The sequence below is a fragment of the Pristiophorus japonicus genome, chromosome 14 (assembly GCF_044704955.1).
Source record: "Pristiophorus japonicus isolate sPriJap1 chromosome 14, sPriJap1.hap1, whole genome shotgun sequence".
Classification (NCBI taxonomy): Eukaryota; Metazoa; Chordata; class Chondrichthyes; family Pristiophoridae; genus Pristiophorus; species Pristiophorus japonicus.
In genome coordinates, this window is record NC_091990.1 from 99682589 (window position 1) to 99702970 (window position 20382).

Genomic DNA, 20382 nt, shown 5'->3' on the forward strand with positions numbered 1-20382 from the left:
CTCAACGGTTCCAAAGACTTTTAAGGAAAATCGGTTGATAGAGTTATCTTAAAACCGAAAGAAGCAAAAACACGATTCGGGGCTGTGTAAGCTTGAGGCGTAAAAAACCAATCATTTGAAACGGCTAGATTCTCCGAAGCGTCTCTTGCAGCGATCAGAACTTTAAACTAATGCCCATCAAACTTGGCAGTGTATGGGAAGCCCCAATATTAACACACTCCGGTACACCCTGTTCTAACCTGTGAAAGGCGTTCTTAGGAGCTTTCATTGCAGAAGCCCCTTTTTGTTTGCAATACAACAACATAAGAGATAAATACTGAAAAAAATACAAACGTGCATGTGACAGACGGAAAGAAACCGGGAGAGCCCAGTGAAAACCTAAAGGTTTAAATAACCCGAGTTGCTGGTTAGAGGTAAAGCTCATAAACCTATTTTTTTATTCCCAGAGAGGCTGACACGGTTAACAAACACTTCGAGGTGATCCGGATGACCCAGCACGTGATTTGCTATTCAATAACACACTCGACTTAACGTAAGATTAAAAACGTAACTACTTCATTTTTACATTTTACTCAAGCGCCGTTATTTAAACAGTAACAAAACAAGTTGACAAGCTGTGTGGGGCACAGGGTATTTCCCTGTCCCTCGTTGTTCGTAAGTCACAACATTCAAGGATCTTTCAAATTAACCGCGTATTCTAACTTGAGTTACACAGCATCAAGTGCAACATTTAACACGGTGCAATCGGAGCGCGCCAAGTGACGACTGGAGTTCTGTGCAGCACACAAATAGAAGCTTTAATAGTCGATGGGAATGTTGACCTTTTTTTCAACTGCAATATACACGAGGTTGGTCTGTGGGGGAGGGGCGCAGCCAAAATCGAAAGGCTGCTGCATGTATCTCCAATGCCTATCGCATCAGCCATATTCTTCCCAAGATCATCAAATAATGCTGTTTCTCAGCTGGAGATAGTGACGCTCTGAAAAGGTTAAACTTCGTTCACATAAGAAACAAACCTCCAGGGGTTTAGTCTATGAGGATAGACTGTACTAATAAACGGAAGAGCACAGCATAAGAATAAGAAAAATGTAGCATCCAAAATATGAATACAAAAGATTGTGGGAACCGGAAAGGCCATTCGGATCAACAAACCCACCTTTCCACATCGCTTAAACTGTTTTATTTCAAATCCCAGCTTTCGCCATTGCCTGCCGTGTTTGATTTCAACTCCCAACTTTCCCCGTCACTTATACTGATTGTTCTCAAACCTCACCTTTCCCCATCACTTATACTGATGGTTCTCAAACCCCACCTTTCCCCGTCACTTGTACTGATTGTTCTCAAATCCCACCTTTCAACATTGTCTATACTGTTTGATCTGAAATGAAACTTTCCTCATCACCTGTACTGGTTGTTCTCAAAACCACTTTTCACCACTCTCATGGTGGTTGACCTCAAATCTGACCTTTCCCCACAGACTGCATTGATTGATCTGAAATCCATATTTTTCCATCACCTGTACTGATTAATCTCAAATCCACCTTTACTCAATGCTTATACCGACTGATCACAAATCCCATTTCTCCATTGTCCAATCTCAAACCCAAATTTCCCCATAGTTTACACTGATTGATTTTGAATCCACCTTTCCCCATTACCTACAATGATTGATCACAAACCTACCTCAGGAAGAGCAGGGGTCCTCTGCAGTCACCTCCCTCCAAAACAGATATACCATTTTGGATACTGTTGAGGGAGGTAGCTCATCAGGGGAAGGCAGCAGCAGCCAAGTTCATGGCACCAGGGGTGACTCTGCTGCACAGGAGGGCAGGAAAAAGAGTGGGAGAGCTATAGTGATAGGGGATTCTAGTGTAAGGGGAATAGATAGGCGTTTCTGTGGCCGCAATCGAGACTCCAGGATGGTATGTTGCCTCCCTGGTGCAAGGGTCAAGGATGTCTCGGAGTGGCTGCAGGGCATTCTGGAGGGGGAGGGTGAACAGCCAGCTGTCGTGGTGTATATAGGTACTAATAATATAAGTAAAAAACAGGATGAGGTCCTACAAGCTGAATTTAGGGAGCTAGGAGTTAAATTAAAAAGTAGGACCTCAAAGGTAGTAATCTCAGGATTGCTACCAGTGCCACATGTTAGTCAGAGTAGGAACAGCAGGATAGTTCAGATGACTACGTGGCTTGAGGAATGGTGCAAGGGGGAGGGATTCAAATTCCTGTGACATTGGAACCGGTTCTGGGGGAGGTGGGACCAGTACAAACCGGACGGTCTGCACGTGGGCAGGACCGGAACCGATGTCCTAGGCAGAATGTTTGCTAGTGCTGTTGGGGAGGGTTTAAACTAATATAGCAGGCGGATGGGAATTTATGCAGGGAGGCAGAGGGAAGTAAAAAGGGGGCAGAAGCAAAAGGTAGGAAGGAGAAAAGTAAGAGAAGGGCAGAGAAGTCAAGGGCAAAAATCAAAAAGGGCCACATTACAACATAATTTTAAAAGGACAAAGAGTGTTAAAAAAACAAGCTTGAAGGCTCTGAGTCTCAATGCGAGGAGCATTCGTAATAAGGTGGATGAATTAACTGCGCAGATAGCTGTTAATGGATATGATGTAATTGGGAGTACAGAGACATGGCTCCAGGGTAACGAAGGCTGGGAACTAAATAACAGGGGTATTCAATATGTAGGAAGGATAGACTGAAAGGAAAAGGAGATGGGGTAGCGTTACTGGTTAAAGAGGAGATTAACGCAATAGTAAGGAAGGACATTAGCATGGATGATGTGGAATCTATATGGTTAGAGCTGCGAAACACCAAAGGGCAGGAAACGTTAGTGGGAGTTGTGTACAGACCACCAAACAGTAGTAGTGAGGTTAGGGATGCCATCAAACAGGAAATTAGGGATGCGTGCAATAAAGGTACACCAGTTATCATGGGTGACTTTAATCTACATATAGATTGGGCTAACCAAACTGGTAGCAATACTGTGGAGGAGGATTTCCTGGAGTGTATAAGGTTGGTTTTCTAGACCAATATGTCAAGGAACCAACTAGAGAGCAGGCCATCCTAGAATGGGTCTTATGTAATGAGAGTGGATTAATTAGCAATCTTTTCGTGTGAGGCCCTTTGGGGAAGAGTGACCATAATATGGTAGAATTCTTCATTAAGATTTAGAGTGACACAGTTAATTCAGAGACTACTAGAGTCCTGAACTAAAAGAAAGGTAACTTCAATGGTATGAGATGTGAATTGGCTAGGATAGACTGGCGAATGATACCTAAAGGGTTGACGATAGATAGGAAATGGTAGACATTTAAAGATCACATGGATGAACTACAACAATTGTACATCCCTGTCTGGCATAAAAATAAAATGGGGAAGGTGGCTCAACCGTGGCTAACGAGGGAAATTAGGGATAGTGTTAAATCCAAGGAAGAGGCATAGAAATTGGCCAGAAAAAGCAGCAAACCTGAGGACTGGGAGAAATTTAGAATTCAGCTGAGGGGGACTAAGGGTTTAATTAAGAGGGGGAAAATAGAGGATGAGAGTAAGCTTGCAGGGAACATAAAAACTGACTGCAAAAGCTTCTATAGATATGTGAAGAGAAAAAGATTAGTGAAGACTAATGTAGGTCCCTTGTGTTATATATGCATGCTTGTATTGTTGTGTGATGTCTGTAACACTGAATATACCCTTACACTGTACACACCTTACCTGTACACCAGAGGGTGCTGCTGCTGGGGACCTAAGGGGTACCTGCACCCTTATAAAAGCAAGCTCACAGCTTGGTGTCCTCACTCGAGGAGCTGCAAATAAAGGACTTCAGTCTACACAGTTTAAGTACCATACTCTGCCTTGTGGTGTCATTGCAAAAGGTGCCTACATACACCTGGTGACGAGGCTATGAGGTCACGAACTACACGTTCGGCATGTTAAACTCAGCAACTTTCAGCAATTTACCGATGGGGAAGATTGGAACATGTTTGTCGAAAAATTGGAACATTTCTTCATAGCCAACGACCTGGATGGGGACACACTGGTTACACGACCGAACAAGCGCAGGGCCAACTTGCTTAGCAGTTGTGGGCCCATCATCCATTGTCTCGTGAGGGACTTGCTAGCCCCAGCGAAGACAACACCAAAAGCTATGAGGAACTTGTAACACGTATACAGGAGCAACTAAAACCAAAAGAAAGCATCCTCACAGCCAGGCACTGGTTCTACACTTACCAGGACCCGAAGGCCAAGAAATTACTAAGTATGCTGCACATTTAAGAAGACCGTGTGATTTTGGAGGCCACCTTAATGAAGCACTAAGGGACATATTTTCATCAGAATTGGCCACGAGGGCCTCCTGCACAAATTGCTCTCTGCAGACATCACAGTCACCCTGCAGAAAGCAATTCAAGTGAGCCAGGTCTATATGGTTTCGGCCAGCGACTCCAGGCGAATACTGACCCAGGACTCTAAACCGGTGAATGCAGTGCACCGCATGGATACTTCTAAAGGCAGAAATGCTGCCCCGAGTCCAGCAAACCTGAGTCCGCCACATGGGGCAAACCAGATGGCCCCGTGCTGGCGCTGTGGGGGAAACCATAGGGCCCACCAGTGCTGCTACAAAGACTATGCATTTAAAGGCTGCAAAGAGAAAGGGCACCTTCAAAGAATGTGCAGAAAAAGCTGTACTCACCGCGTCTCTGATGAGTTGGTGATCACCAAGGCTCCGACACAGATGACGGTGAAGCTGCTCAACTCCTGGAAGAAGAGTATGGAATTTATACCTGCTCCACCAAAAGTTCTCCGTGGACGATGAAAATAGACATCGACAGAGTCCCAGTTTCTATGGTGATTGACACAGGGGTGAGCCAGTCTGTGATGAGCCAAACGACCTTTGAAAAACTTTGCATAAATCCCGCCAATTGACCAAAACTGCATCCTGTCCAAGCGAAGCTGCTCACCTACACCAAAGGTCGTTGGCAGCGCGGACATCCAGTTCTCCCAGGGCGGCGTGTTGAACGAACTTCCCCCGTGGATCACAGCCAGCGTCGGTCCCACGCTGCGGGGAAGTAATTGGATGAACCTGGTCCAAGTCGGTTGAAGTGGCGACGGTTTCCCGGCTCCAGCAATCGACATCAAACATGGATCCACCACTGCATCCAGAGATCCCACCATCCAGCTCAACTGCGTGGCGACGACTCCACAACATCGTGGCAAAATCTCCACAAACTCCACCTTCCGGGCCGGGGCAGGACTCCAAGAGGTGAACATCGTCGAAAGAAGTGGATTCCCGATGCCCATGGCCGAACCTGAGGAAGAAAAGATCACCACAGCTTACCTGGAGGAGAGCCAGAAGATGGCGGCCGTACCACGAGGAGCAGAACCTGCAAACAAAATGGCCTCGGCCAGAACACGAGAGGCAGCGTTGGAGGAGCGACACATGGCACCGAGCTGCCAATTGGATTGGAAGGCTCCCTTAAAGGAGACCGGTAAAAAATTTAAAGGGACAGTTTCAACTAAATGAGGACAAGGACTTTAAAGCTAAAGATGCAATAAAAGGATGCAAGTATGATAATGTAAACATGAATTGTGATGCTGGTGTAACAAATGAGATGAATGCTTGTGTAAGTAAGGTTAAGAACAAGCTTGTTAGGTTTGATAATTATGACAGAGAGTTTTAAATTACTAATGTAACCATGTCTGGTGAGACCATGACCACAAAAAGTGATGCAAATATTGTAATTTATAATGTTGGCTCGACTATGTGTGATCAGAGCCAAGGTGTCATGTATACAGCTAGGAAACTGTTAAAGGACATTGGGTTCTATAGGGACCATGCAAATGCGAGAGGAATCCCCCTGTGGGTGACCCCCAGGTCCAGCTGGCTACCAGACCATGTAGCCTGGACCTTTTGAACAAATGCGATGCCCTTGGAAGGACACACACACACCCAGTGGGAGCAGACCCACTACAGGGACAGTGGTCAATGGGCAGCACAGCCACCACCACTGGCAACCTGCCCCAGACAAGCCCAACACACCCTGGGCACCAGGCCAGCACCAGGAGCGAGAGGCCAATACCCTCCAGCTTCCTTGGCAAACCCTGGGATGACCAGACCCTCATTCCAATTGGAGGACAAGGAGTCCACACAGTCATGTGGCCCTGCCGACCAACACACAACTACCCACATCACAGTGTATGCACCCTACCTACTGCTACTGTGGCTACCCCACTGAGGGATCCCACAACAGTGACACCCACATGGTCTGTGTGTGAGGCGGCGGGGGGGGGTGGGGGAGGGGGGAGGGGGGCTAACGTATGAGGCCAGCCTCAAGTACATGGGTCACATCTGGCACCCACACAACTCTCACCACAATCTCCCATAGCCCACTACTGATCACCTCCCCAGGTCAAAATGCTTAGGGAGGAGTGTTGTTATATAAACAACATTCCTATGTTGTATTGTTGTGTGATGTCTGTAGCACTGAATGTACCCTTACACTGTACACACCTTACCTGTACACCACAGGGTGCTGCTGCTGGAGGCCTAAGGGTTACCTGCACACTGCCTCGTGGAGTCATTGCAAAAGGTGCCTACATACACCACACCTTGCAACCTGAATCAGGTAAATTCATAATGGGGAACAAGGAAATGGCAGAGCAATTGAACAAATACTTTGGTTCTGTCTTCACTAAGGAAGACACGAATAACCTCCTGAAAATACTAGGGGACCAAGGGTCTAGTGAGAAGGAGGAACTGAGGGAAATCCTTATTAGTCAGGAAATGGTGTTAGGGAAATTGATGGGATTGAAGGCCAATAAATCCACAGGGCCTGATAGTCTGCATCCCAGAGTATTTAAGGAAGTGGCCCTAGAAATAGTGGATGCATTGGTGGTCATTTTCCACCATTCCATGGACTCGGGATCAGTTCCAATGGATTGGAGGGTAGCTAACTTAACACCACTTTTTAAAAAAGGAGGGAGAGAGAAAACAGGGAATTATAGACCGGTTAGCCTGACATCGGTAGTGGGAAAATGCTAGAATCAATTATTAAAGATGTAATAGCAGCGCATTTGGAAAGCAGTGACAGAATCGGTCCCAGTCAGCATGGATTTATGAAAGGGAATTCATGCTTGACAAATTTTCTAGAATTTTTTGAGGATGTAACTACTAGAGTGGATAAGGGAGAACCAGTGGATGTGGTGTATTTGGACTTTCAAAAGGCTTTTGACAAGGTCCCACACAAGTGATTAGTGTGCAAAATTAAGGCATATGGGATTGGGGTAATGTATTGACATGGATAGAGAACTGTTTGGCAGACAGGAAGCAAAGAGTGGGAATAAACAAATCCTTTTCAGAATGGCAGGCAGTGACTAGTGGGGTACCGCAAGGTTCAGTGCTGGGACCCGAGCTATTTACAATATACATTAATGATTTAGACAAAGGAATTGAATGTAATATCTCCAAGTTTGCAGATGACGCTAAGCTGGGTGGCAGTGTGAGTTGTGAGGAGGCTGCAGGGTGACTTGGACAGGTTAGGTGAGTGGGCAAATGCATGGCAGATGCAGTATAATGTGGATAAGTGTGAGGTTATCCACTTTGGTGGCAAAAACAGGAAGGCAGATTATTATCTGAATAGTGACAGATTAGGAAAAGGGCTGCAACGAGACCTGGGTGTCATGGTACATCAGTCATTGAAAGTTGGCATGCGGTTACATCAGGCAGTAAAGAAAGCAAATGGCATGTTGGCCTTCATAGCGAGAGGACTTGAGTACAGGAGCAGGGAGGTCTTACTGCAGTTGTACAGGGCCTTAGTGAGGCCACACCTGGAATATTGGGTACAGTTCTGGTCTCCTAATCTGAGGAAGGACATTATTGCTATTGAGGGAGTGCAGCAAAGGTTCACCAGACTGATTCCCGGGATGGCAGGACTGACATATGAAGAAAGATTGGATCGACTAGGCTTATATTCACTTGAATTTAGAAGAATGAGAGGGGATCTCATAGAAGCATATCAAATTCTGAGGGATTGAACAGGTTAGATACTGGAAAAATATTCCGATGTAGACGAAGTCCATAACCAGGAGTACAGTTTAAGGATAAAGGGTAAGTCATCTAGGACCGAGATGAGGAGAAACTTTTTCACCCAGAGAATTGTGAACCTATGGAATTCTCTACCACAGAAAGTTGTTGAGTCCAGTTTGTTGGATATATTCAAAAGAGAGTTAGATGTGGCCCTTAAGGCTAATGGGATCAGGGGGTATGGAGAGAAGGCAGGGGTGGGGTACTGAGGTTGCCTGATCAGCCATGATCATATTGAATGGCGGTGCAGGCTCGAAGGGCCGAATGGCCTACTCCTGCACCTATTTTCTATGTTTCTATGTTTCCCTTATCCATCACATAAGAACCTAGGCCATTTGGCCCCTCAAGCTTGCTCCACCATTCAGTAAATTCATGGCTGATCTGTTCTTTGCCTCAACTCCACTACCTCACTAATTGCTCTCAAATCACCTTTTCCCATCGCCTATACTGATTGATCTGAAACCTACCTTTGCTAATCGCCTATACTGATTGACTTCAAACCCATCTTTCTGCCTTCTGTTTGTCCACATATATGTGAGCTTTTGAACCCATTCCTACTTTTATCTTCAGTGTCCGTCACTGGTAAATTATCTCATAGGTATTACCCGTTTGTATGACAGGTCTATCTGGGTTTTCTGTTCATAAGGAAATGCCATATGTTTAAATTATCTGGCATTAAAACTACTCTGAGACCCTCAGTGTATATATAATTGAGCATTAATCATTAAATGAACAAATTAATATAGTGGTGTCATAACTGCGCCCAATTGCATTGTGAAAATTCCAGGCCTCTTCATATTTGTATAATTCCATTCACATATGTTTGAGAAATTGGAGATTAAATGGTTTAATGTTTATGCTGAAAATGAGTGGATTTGAAACTGTTTGATGTAAAACTGTAAGATACTGAATGTTGACAGCAATTATACTTGTTTTATTTTTACTTATTTGAAAAAAGCACACCTATTCCGATGTATCTCCCTCACGATCCATCCCCTTCACAAGCATGCATGCACAAGTTGCAAAAAAAATCCACCAAGATGTCTCCTTAGTTTATCCAAGCATTTCACATTATGCTCTAACTTGGAACATAACATGAAATGTTTGACTAAACTAAGGAGACATTCTAGGCAGATATTTTTATTCATCTGTTTACATATAAACATGAGGAGGCATCTGGGGAGCAAAACGCTTCTTCGGGATAACATATATAAATAATAGTTTACTACAAAAAGATCAAAACTATGAATATAATCCATTAGCTCAATATGACACTGGAAAGCTCAATAATATTTGTACAAGTTAGTAAGCAAAGGTTCTGTAAAAACCCAAGGATGTATGTCCAATATTATAGTAAACATGGCTTTGAGTATTAATCACATTTATGAATGATGCTTGTTGGGAGCAATTTCAAGGGTTATGGGGAGCGGGGAGTTGAGGCCAAGATCAGATTAGCCATGATCTTAGTGAATGGCGGAGCAGGCTCGAGAAGCCAAATGGCCTACTCCTGCTCTTATTTCTTATGTTCTTATGTTCTATGTTCAACATTACTGGGCGTGTAACCAGCATCCAGGAGGTAGGGCATAACTTTCTCCTGCCTGAAGAAAGTATGATCTTACTTTCCTTATGGGCCTACTGATGGGTGTTTCTTAACTCTTCCTCACTAAAATGCGTCTCTCAATTATTCATTGGGAAAAGATTTTACTGATAATTATGTCTCATAACATTCTTTTTTTGACTCTTCTCCCTAAACGACCCCTGGTGTTTAATGCAGTACATGCTTATAAGTTACTCGAGAGCTTCAGTCATATTCCCACCTACTGGTGCTCAGTTCAACTCAGATCTCAAAGATGCTGTGGACATGCAGTATCTATGTAGTATTCACCCAGGATTTGATGGAGCATGCCTCATTAGTTTGACTTTTTCTTCCACCTTTCAGCTCAAAATGTCTTTGCCTGTAAATTGCTGGAACTGGGAGCTGATAACGGTGCAGTGAGGGCAATGGTGAATGACAGGACCAGCAGTGTATCTCCTTAACCAATGATTAAGGATTGAGAAAGCTGCAGGGGAATGGGGGAGAAGGAAATAGGGTGAATTAAAGTCAAATAATATACAGAAAGAGACAAAAAGAGAGGGAAGGAAAGATTGGATTAAGAGAGAGAGAAAAAAGAGACAGAAAGGAAAAGTAAGAAAAAAAATGCATAAAATTTAAATTTACAAATCTCCAAGAATAATTTACTACCCACAGGAATGAGAGTCCACAGTTTCAATTGTACCCTTTCTGGGCAGGAGAGGTAAATTAGCATTGAATGGCATAAATTTCATAATTAAAAGGGTCCTTACACTGTTAAGTACCAGCCTTACCTTTCTGCTGTGAATTAAATTTTTAATGAATGGGCAAATGTAGTAATTTCTTGAAACTCATAGGGAGGTCAAAACCCTGCTGGTGTTTTTGCACTAATGAAGGCATGCACATTAAATGTACTGTTATTTTGCAAGAAAATTCTAGCCCACTATTTACGTAATGAAAAGTGTAAGTCACCAAGCAAGAAAAAGTCACAAGTGAGTGGGGTAATGATCAACTGAGTAACTGACATGAAAAGGACATTGGGCTAGAACCTCCACTTTTTTTGCATGCTTAACACCCACCTAATGCCCATTTTACCGCTGAAATGACGTATAACGCCTATATATCGCCTATTTTGGCACAACATTGAAATTGATGGGCATTTTTAGGAAACTTATTGCCGAGCATTACTTTCCCCATGTGCGTAGCGCCGGGAAAAATTATTACCGCCCACCCACTTTTTTGGGGCGGAATCATCAGAATGGGCCAAATCAATGCCCATAATATCGCCCGCCGTTAATTTCCGCACTGATTTAATGCCGAGTGCGGAAATTAAATCACCCGCCCACTTTATTTTTATCGTAAAGAGCATATTTACCGAAACTAGTGGCCATGAGATCACCCAGCGTCAAGTTCACCACCTCACACACATATCGCCCACAATATCGCTCATCCACAAAACCTCCCAGAAAAAGTGGAACTAACCAGAACTAATCACAGCGTTATGGACGCCGTGTTCTAAATCACATGTCACATCCTTTAAAAGGCTACTGTGCTTCACCCTCGGCGGAGCTTGGATGTACTCTACACGTCGTTGGAGTTGATGTGAACATCTCTACAAACATCTTGACCATACTGTGACCGATTGGAATTGAATAGGTCGGGACATTCTTTGTTTGTGATCAATCGGTGGAAAACAGAGACTACTGCAATGGGACCAGTTCTTTCTCACCCTCTCTTGGTGACCAATTACATGCAGCAGACTTGACATTGCCGAAGGTACGCTCCACTGCATTATGTGCCCAATGTAAGACATGACAGACTGATGAGGAGGACCAGACATTACACCCCCAGCAAGTACAAGGAGAAGCAGTCTTACCTCAACCACCTGCCTTCGGAGACTGCGCTTCCATAAAGAGGTTATCACTGAGGTATGCCAGCTGATAAGGGCAGATCTGTAGCTTGCCAGCACCATCAATACTACACTCTCCGTTGAGGTCAAAGTCACCGCGGGTTCTTTTCAAGCCACAGCTGGAGACATTTGTGGACTTTCTCAGCATGCCACACATCGCTGCATTAGACAGGTCACTGAAGCCCTGTACGCATGCAGGAGGGACTTGATCAGCTTCCCTATGACCAGGGAGGCTCAGACTGAGAGGGCTCTAGGATTCTCCAGAATTGCAAACTTCCCCAAGGTGCAGGGAGCAATAGACTGGACGCACATCATGATGCGGGCACCTTTTCAGGATGCAGAGGTTTCCAGGAACCGCAAGGGATTCCATTCCCTGAATGTCCAACTGGTTGTCGACCACCAGAAAATTATATTGGCAGTGAATGCTCAATTTCCGGGCAGCATCCATGATGCTCACATCCTGCGTGAGAGCACTGTATCTGACTTGTTTAACAATTAGCCACTCAGGAGATGAGCTCCAATACCACCCTGAGCAGATAGCTCAATTTGTGGTGGTATGCTCAATGTTGCACAACTTGGCTATCAGGAGCGGACAAGAATTGCCTGATGAGTTTGACAGTCCACCTCACCAGAGAGAGAAAGATGAGGACGAGGAGGCGGACACTCCACCTCACCAGAGAGAGAAAGATGGGGATGAGGAGCCCAGACAATCAGGCTGATGCTGAAGCCATGCCCCGCCCCCCCCGTAGACCACATGGAATGGCCCATGGTGGCATTATAGCTGCAAGAGCCTTATGTCAGGAGCTCATCAATGATCGCTTTGCCTGAAAGAACATTGGTGTTATTTACAAGGCTGACACACTGTTGGGTGTGCAGTTGATACAGCAATGGTGGGCATCACCTTGGTGACAGTTAAAGTTTAAGTTGATTGAAGTTAAGTGTCATTATACCCTTTGATGTTAAGGAATCACCAGCATGTAACAGTGCAACTATCTGAGCCAATGAGCTACAAGGTTTTGTTAAATAAAAAACATTTACACCGAACATTAGTCTGAAATCATCAGTATTTCTGTCCAAACCAACCCTCCCTTCACCCCCCCCCCCACACCCCGCTTCTCCTCCCCACCTCGACCCCTTCCCCTCCTGACTTCAAGCCACCTGGCCGAGGAGCTCCTCAGCTGATGCTTCACTGGGGCGGGGGCGGGGGGACGTTTGACGGCCAAAATGCTGCTTGGATGGATATGGGAGAGGATGGTCCCGAGGTGGGAACGTGCTCCGAGCCAGAAGCAAGATGTTGCTCCTGGCTCTCATGTGAGGTTGGCAAAAGGGGTGCAGCACCTTGGGGTGCAGTGCCACACTCCAGGCCTACTGAGAGCCCTCTGCCACCAGTGTTCCTGGCTATCAGCTCCCAAGGCCTCCTCCATCCTTTCCATGTTATATCTTATTTGTTGGACAAAACCTCTGCGCATGTCATGATGACCCTTGACCTCCTGAATCGCGGGAATCAAGTGTTGCAATGCCGTTGCTAAGGACGGCGACATTTTACGGCAGAAAGTCAAAAAAATGTTACGCTAACGCCCATTTCATATCGTTTGCAGTAACGCCTATTTTCAAAAATGGAGACTAGGTGCTTTGAGAATGGACGAGAAGCCGGCGATCTGAAAACCCTTTTTTACCACCCACACTGGAAATAACGCCCATTTTAGGGCGATAAGCACAAAAGTGGAGGTTCCAGTCCATTATTTTTATGAAATAGCACGAGGCAACTTTATTTGAACTGGGGAGAAGTCCTCCCAAAAAAGGAATTTTTTCAAAATGAATGTGATGCATAATTTCAATGAGATTTACAGCAATGCGCCAAAATGAAGTTGAATCTCTGGAAACAGAGGGCCAGGAGAGCTGGATTATTTATGGTCACAAATGTCAGCAGATCAAATCTAACTGTTGTGAGGTAAAAGTGGAATTTTGAAACATTACAACAACAACAACAACTTGTATTTATTTCTAGCACTTTTAACGTAGTAAAACATCCCAAGGCGCTTCACAGGAGTATTATAAGACAAAAAATTTGCACCGACCCTCATAAGAAGAAATTAGGGCTGGTGACCAAAAGCTTGGTCAAAGAGTGTCTTAAAGGAGGAAAGAGAAGTAGAGAGGTGTAGAGGTTTAGACAACAGAAGGCACGGCCACCAATGGTTGAACGATTATAATCAGGGATGCTCAAGAGGACAGAATTAGAGGAGTGCAGATATCTCGGTGGGGGCGGGGGGTGGTAGCGGGGGAGCTGAAGGAGATTACAGGGATAGAGAGGGGCGAGGCCATAGAGGGATTTGAAAACAAGAATGATAATTTTGAAATCAAGACGTTGCTTAACCAGGAGCCAATGTAGGTCACCGAGCACAGGGGTGATGGGTAAACGGGGCTTGGTGCGAGTACGGGGCTTAGTACAAGCAGTCTGACAGTTTAGAAACCATGGAAGGTTCGAGAGAAGTGTTGGTGAGCTGGAGCTGGGTGTCATCAGCATACACATGGAAACTGACATTGTGTTTTCAGATGATGTCGCCAAGGGACAACATGTAGATGAGAAATAGGAGAGGGTGAAGGATATATCCTTGGGGGACACCAGAGGTAACGATGCAAGAGCGGGAAGAGAAGCCATTGTAGGTGATTCTCTGGCTATGATTAGATAGATAAGAATGGAATTACTAGTGCTATACTAGCTATATATGGATATTTTTCCATAAAAAGTTAAATCATACCATAAGGAAAGCTTGCTACAATTGTACAGGGCTCTGGAGAGACCATACCTGGAGTACTACGCACAATTTGGTCTCCTTATTTAAGGAAGGATATACTTACTGTAGTGGCAGTGCAATGAAGGTTCACTAGGTTGATCCCTGGGATGAGAGGTTTTTCCTATGAGGAGAGATTGAGTAGATTGAGCCTATAATCTCTGGAGTTTAGAAAAATGAAAGGCGATCTCATGGAAACATATAAGATTCTGAGGGAGGAATTGGCAGGGTAGATGCTAAGAGATTCTTTCCCCAGGCTAGAGAGTCTAGAACTAGGTGGCATATTCTCAGGATAATGGGCCGGTCTTTTAAGATTTAGATGAGGAGGAATTTCCTCACTCAGAGGATTGTGAATTCTCTGCCCCAAAATGCTCAGTCGTTGAGTATATTCAAGGCTGAGATAAATAGATTTTTGGTCTCCAGAGGGTTGTGGGGAGATGGCAGGAAAGTGGAGTTGAGGTGAAAGATCAGCCATGATCTTATTGAATGGTGGGTCAGGTTGGAGGGGCCATATGGCCTACTCCTGCTCCTAATTCTCATGTTCTTTTGTTCTTAAATATAGAAAACAATTAACCTGGTTTGTTTTTAAGCAGACCAATTGCTTTTTCAATATATCCAGTTCAAGGTGCCAGTGGCCTTTGAGTCAGTAGGTTATGGGTTCAAGTCCCAATCCAGAGTTCTGAGCACATAATCCAGTCTGACAGTGGAGTGCAGTACTGAGGGAGTGCTGCACCATTGGAGGTGCCATGTTTCAGATGAGACATTAAACTGGGGCCCCATTTTCCCTCTCAAGTGCCACTATTTTGAAGGAGAGTAGGGAGTTCTCCCAGTGTCCTAATCAACCTTTATTTCTCAACCAACACCACTAAAAACAGATTATCTGCTAATTTATTTAATTGCTACTTGGCTGCCATGTGTCCTACTTCACAACAGTGATTGCACTTCAAAATAATTAATTGGTTGTGAAGTGCCTTAAAATGTCCTGAGACCATGAAAAATGCTATATAAATGTAAGCTCTTTCATTCTTTGCTGCCTTTACAGTAGTTGAGCTTCATCAAAGCAGTTACCTGAACCCCAGTGGGCCACTGACCCTCCCAGTGCCTGTCCCCAACCAGGCCTCGGACCACCTACCACCAAGGGCGCTATCCAGCGCCGAGCCTGCGGCCAATTTCTCGCCGCAGGCAACAAGGCCCATGTGCCTGGTCTCCAGTCGTCTTGGACCCCCTTGCCTCTGGATCAAGACCTTGCTCAGCTAAGCCCATGTGGTTGCCGGTGTGCAACGACCACCCCACGTTAAAAGAACTCACGCACAGGCATCTTCCACTCTGTTATCATGAAGTTCAGGACCTGAAACGTCAGGACTCTAAAGGACAACCCCAACAGCGACAGGCCTGAACGTCGCATCGCCATAGTTGCCCGGGAATTTAGACACTTCGATATTGACATCGCCGCCCTAAGTGAGACCCAACGGGCAGGGGAAGGCCAGCACAAGGAACAAGGTGGAGGTTACACCTTCTTCTGTAAAGGGAAACCAGAAGAACGCCACCTCCACGGAGTCGGCTTCGCCAATAAAAACTGAGCTGGTTGACTGCCTCAAAGACTCCCCCTGTGGGACTAACGAACGCCTCATGACGCTTCGACTCACCCTATCCCGGAACCAGTGTGCCACAGTCATCAGTGCGTACACCCCGACACTTGATGCAACTGATGAGGCCAAAGAGGGTTTCTATGCCAACCTCGAAAAATCCCTGTCCTGCGTCCCCCGCGGGCAACAAACTGATCCTCCTCGATGACTTCAATGCCAGGTTTGGTAAGGACACAGACCTCTGGGGGGGCGTGATTGGCAGAGAGGGAGTAGGGAAAGCCACTCCAGTGGTACCCTATTCCTGACAAAATGTCGAGAGCATGAACTTGTCATCACCAACACCTTGTTCCGCCATAGGGACAAATACAAGGCATCGTGGCAACACCCTCGCTCCAAACACTGGCACCTGCTCGACTACGTCATCGTACGAGCCAGGGATCACAAGGATGTGCGCCTCACCCGCGCCATGACAGGAGTCGACGACTGCTGGATGGACCACTGCCTAATCCGATCCATCATCGAGATCAACATAGCCCCAAAGCGAGGGGGCAGCAGAAACAGTGCCGCAAAAAATTCAATGCTGAAGCACTTAAGGATCCAGCTAAGAAAGCCCTCACAGCCAGCGCCTCACAACTAACCTGGCATGCCTTGACAACTTCGAGACGCAGAATGCCCACAGCGCTTGGTCTGCCCTCCAGGCCTCCATTACTAGTGCATGCAAAGAGACACTCGGTTACTCAACCAGGATGCACCAGGACTGGTTTGATGAGAATGCTCAGGAGATCCAAGAGCTAATAGATCACAAGTGCAGGGCGTTTCTGAGCCTTAAACAACAACCCAATACAGGAACAGCAAAACAGTATTACAGACGGCTCAAGGCTGAGGTCCAACAAAAAACCCGGGACCTAAAGAATAGGTGGTGGATGAAGAAAGCATAGGAGATACAACAACTGGCGAGGATGTGTGAGGATTCTTCATCATAGTCAAGGTCACCTACGGGCCAAACACCCAAGGCCTCACCCCACTGCTGGGCAAGAATGGGGAAACACTCATCAAGGACATCGAGGCAGTCAGGGCCCGCTGGAAGGAGCACTTCAAAGATCTCCTCAATTGAGACTCTGCCTTTAACTCGAGTGTTCTCGATTCCATTCCGCAGCATGCTACCCGCCACCACCTCAGTGAGACCCCAAAACTGCACGAGGTAGGAAAAGCCATAAAACAGCTCAAGAACAACAAGGCTACAGATGCGGACGGAATCCCTGCTGAGGCATTAAAGTATGGTGGAGAGGTACTGCTGGCACGAATACACAACCTCATCTCTATCATCTGGAGGGAGGAGAACATGCCAGAGGGACAAATACAAGGCATCGTGGCAACACCCTCGCTCCAAACGCTGGCACCTGCTCGACTACGTCATCGTACGAGCCAGGGATCACAAGGATGTGCGCCTCACCCGCGCCATAACAGGAGCCGACGACTGCTGGATGGACCACCGCCTAATCCGATCCATCATCGAGATCAACATAGCCCCAAAGCGGAGGGGGCAGCAGAAGCAGTGCCGCAAAAAATTCAATGCTGGAGCACTTAAGGACCCAGCTAAGAAAGCCCTCACAGCCAGCGCCTCACAACTAACCTGGCATGCATTGACAACTTCGAGACGCTATCAGCCACTGGGAAAGTCGTCGCTAGAGTCCTCCTCAACCGTCTTCTTCCCGTGGCCAAGGAGCTCATCCCGGAGTCACAGTACAGATTTCATCCCCTACGGGGCACAATGGACATGTTTTTGCAGCGCGACAGCTACGGGAATAATGCAGAGAACAGCACCAACCCTTATACATGACCTTCTTCGACCTTACAAAGGCCTTTGACACTGTCAACCACGAGGGTCTATGGAATGTCCTCCATTTCGATGTCCCCAAAAGTTCATCACCATCCTCCGCCTGCTCCACGACGACATGCAGGCCGTGATCCTTACAGACCCAATTCACGTCCGGACCGGGTTCAAACAGGGCTGCGTCATCGGCCCAACCCTCTTCTCAATCTTTCTCGCTGCCATGCTCCACCTCACAGTCAACAAGCTCCCCGCTGGAGTGGAACTAAACTACAGAACCAGTGGGAACCTATTCAACCTGCGCCGTCTCCAGGCCAGATCCAAGACCACCCCGACCTCTGTCGTCGAGCTACAGTACGCTGATGCCACCTGCGTCTGCGCACATACAGAGGCTGAACTACAGGACATAGTCGACGTATTTACTGAGGTGTACGAAAGCATGGGCTTTACGCTAAACAGCCGTAAGACAAAGGTCCTCCACCAGCCTGTCTTCACCGCACAGCGCTGCCCCCCCAGTCATCAAGATCCATAGCACGGCCCTGGACACCATGGACCCACCTCCCATATATCAGGAGCCTCCTATCAAGAGCAGGCATCGACGATGAGATCCAACACCGCCTCCAGTGTGCCAGTGCAGCCTTTGGTCACCTGAGGAAGAGTGTTTGAAGACCAGGCCCTCCAAACGGCCACCAAGCTCATGGTCTACAAGTCTGTAGTAATACCTGCCCTCCTGTATGGCTCAGAGACATGGATCATGTACAGTAGACACCTCAAGTTGCTGGAGACATATCACCAACAATGTCTCTGCAAGATCCTACAAATCCCCTGGGAGGACAGGTGCACCAACATCAGCGTCCTCACTCAGGCTAACATCCCCAGCGTTGAAGCACTGACCACACTCGATCAGCTCTGCTGGGCAGGCCACATAGTCCGCATACCAGACACGAGACTCCCAAAGCAAGTGCTCTACTCGAAGCTCCTTCATGGCAAATGAGCCAAAGGTAGGCAGCGGAAACGCTACTAGGACACCTTCAAAGCCTCCCTGGTAAAGTGCAACATCCCCACTGACACATGGGAGTCCCTGGCCTAAGTGGAGGAAGTAAATCCGAGAGGGCGCTGAGCATCTCGAGTTTCAACGCCGAGAGCATGCAGAAACCAAGCGCAGACAGCGGAAAGAGCGTGCGGCGAACCAGTCCCATCCACCCCTTCCCTCAACGACTATCTGTCCTGCCTGTGACAGAGTCTGTGGCTCTCGTACTGAACTATTCAGCCACCAAAGAACTCACTTCAGGAGTGGAAGCAAGTCTTCCTCGATTCCGAGGGACTGCCTATGACGATGATATAGTTTCGAAAGGAAAACAAAGAATGGACAATGGTGGGACCTCAGGAAAAGTTGCAGAGTAAACACACACCAATGCCAATGTGAGCAGTTTGAAGATTAAAGTCGTTTTCTGTTGCTAAACAGATATATAGTAAGGAGTCACTGTTATTGTGATAAGTAATTGTCCTTTGTTGCTAGGTTGATGATGTAATCTGCTATACCAATGCTGTAATAAGCAAATCGCTTCCTGTTGAGGTAATTAAGGCTCCCTCACTGAATTACTGTGACCGTTATACCCCTTACACTCCTCATTTGATAACTGCCGATGAAAAATATTGGATTGTTCGATAGTATCCTAGAATGTACAAATTACCCATTTTATTTGCACGCATCTAATTTTTTTGTTCCAGATTCCAACATCCGTAGTATTTTGCTTTTATATCTAAATGTTTCCTCTTGAATGAGATTGTATGACTGATAACATAACACACACAAAAAAGACAGTCAATAAAATGCTGAGTCCTTAAAGGTCTCAGTAAAAATAAGTGCCCGATTTGTCGTGTGGTTCAGAATGCTGGTTGTAATTGCTTGATTTCAGTTTTGATAATTACAGCGTGTCACATTGTGCAGTTAGAGCGGTGTTTTCTCTGTTGCTGGATACTTTCCCCCCAAATCTCCATCACAAATAGCCATAAAACACATTTTAAATAACAGATAATTATACCCCCTGTGATACACCATGCTTTGAATTAACGATTGCTACCCATCCCCCAACATAATGCCCACAGACATTCGATGGTGGGTTATGTTTGCGTTCTTCTGACCGGCTGAGCCTTCAGTGTATCACATTCAGCTCTGGAGTAAACCTTGCCGTGACCATCGTCTTCCCGAAAAAGTTAGAAAGCATTTCGATGCTGTCTGGGGAGGGAGAAAAGTCCGGACTCAAGAAACCCAATAAAACGTGTTTAATCCGATTTACCTAATCTCCTGGGCTTGTAAACGACATACTGTTCGTTAAACACCTCTTGGTATAGGCAGTACATGGTTATTGTTGTGGTTTAGTTGGTAGCACTATTGCTTTTGAGTCAGAAGGCTGTGGGTTCGAGCACCACTCCAAGGACTTGCGCACACAATTCCGGTTGACACTGAGGGAGTGCTGCACTGGTGGAGGTGCCGTCTTTCAGATGACCTGTTAAACCGCGACCCCATCAACATCTCAGATGTATGAAAACGATTCAGTTTTCACTAGTGTTCTGGGCAATATTTATCCCTCAACCAACATCACTAACACCG